The sequence below is a fragment of the Cannabis sativa genome, chromosome 4 (assembly GCF_029168945.1).
Source record: "Cannabis sativa cultivar Pink pepper isolate KNU-18-1 chromosome 4, ASM2916894v1, whole genome shotgun sequence".
Lineage (NCBI taxonomy): Eukaryota > Viridiplantae > Streptophyta > Magnoliopsida > Rosales > Cannabaceae > Cannabis > Cannabis sativa.
The window spans coordinates 19,557,945-19,559,921 of NC_083604.1; positions in this window are offsets into that span (position 1 = coordinate 19,557,945).

Genomic DNA, 1,977 nt, shown 5'->3' on the forward strand with positions numbered 1-1,977 from the left:
TTTACAATCTTCTTTCATCTGTGTATGACCTAACAACATGATAGGACCCATCCAAAGTGTGCCTGTGTGAGCCTATGTGTTTAATTTTATTATAGATGCATATAGGTTAATGTTGCTAAAATAAATTATCATAGTTCTTGATAGAATTTATTTAGGCCCATTTAGTTTTTGGGCCTATTCAATTAATAACAGTTGTTCTTATTAAGGTTAAATTCCTCTCTTTTGGGCCTTGTGTGAGAGTTGGGAGCCATAGAAGTGGGTACGACATACTGAACCCAGCACCCCCTCACATGAACCACCCCAATTGTGAAGGCCCATTTGCCTGATTTGAATGACTGTACTAGGTTAATTACACTAGTTTAACCTAATTAAAGTTGATTAGCAACATAATTAATTTCATTTATTTTGAAATTAATTTAGAAAATCATAGTTTAAAGAATTTTATATTCTAAGCTAAACTATATGTATTTTCTTGTATTTAATTAAATATAGAATTATAACCATCTAGATTCTTTCTGAAGCTTAATTTAAAATTTTCATTAAATATTCCTATTTAAGTTGATATTTAGTTATCTACAACTAACCAACTTGAATCTGAATATCTTTTGAATTTAAAATTTCAAAATTAAGTTGAGAAATTTTAGTTATTGGTTATTAAGATTCTTTAGATATTTTTTAAGTTAATATCTTTTCGAATATTAACTTAAAATGGAATATTCTTTAGATATTTTTTAGGTTAATATCTTTTCGAATATTAACTTAAAATGGAATATCTTCAAATTAAGTGGTTACAATTTAATTTTAAATTTAATTAAATCTGATTTGAAAGATATTTAAGTTGATTTTTTTTAGATTCTTCTAAAACAACTTAAGTGAGATATTTTCAAATTTGTTCCATTTAAATATTCGAATTTATTTTTTTTCGAATTTAATTAATAATTGAAAATTAATTAAAGTTGATTTTTTATTTAAATCAACTTTGATTTGTAATTTTTCATTATTATATTATGGAACTTGTTCGATATTTATTTGAATTTATTTTTCAAATTAAATAATAATTGAAAATTAATTAAAGTTGATTTTTTAATTAAACCAACTTTAATTTGTAATTTTTCATTATTATAATATCGAATATTATGATTATACAAAATACATATATATATTTTTTAAATAATGAGCTTTTAATCAAAAGATATTCGATCTCCATTGTTGGTCTTACAATAGTTAAACTTTTTCAATATAACCTCGAGACGCTAGACTTCATCCCCCTATGGATGGTTATTCGTTGAACACTTTTAACACCGTAAGATTTCATTTGATAAGTGTTTTGTGAGTTTTCGTCTCTATTTAGACTCTCCCCTACCGTGACTGCTTAGAGATAAACTCATAAAACATGAAACAATGGTGGAAGCTCATAAAATGAGAATAACCTTGACTCTCGCCTACCGGGACAACGTTGGATTCTCATTTTGATCGAATAAAAGGTTGCTACAAAGTTTAATTTTAGATGAGCTAACAACTCTATTCAACTAATGTTATCTTTGACTCTCGCCTACCGGGACACTGTATTTCATTATGTTGGAAACCTTGGAAAGTAAACTATGTTAGATTTAGTATTTCTATAACATATGTCATTACTTGTTATTTTCTGAACTTGTGTATGAATTTTGAACCAAAACCTTACTTCTGTTTTATTGATGTGTTGTAGTGTCTATTATCCCCTTCACATTCCACTCCTAGTTAATATCTTAGCAATTGAACTTGAAGTTATAAACTCTTTGTCAGAGTAATACTTCACATATGCTCATGATGGACTTTAAATTCCAGAAAGCAGGTAAGCTGGGAATTGTTCACTCTGAAGAGCAAATAGTTCATAACTCCATAAATCCTACTACTTCAAGCTTAGTTGAGAAGATAAGAGAAAGTGATTCTACTTCCTCAAGTTATACTTGTTGGGTTTTATGCCCTAAATAAAAC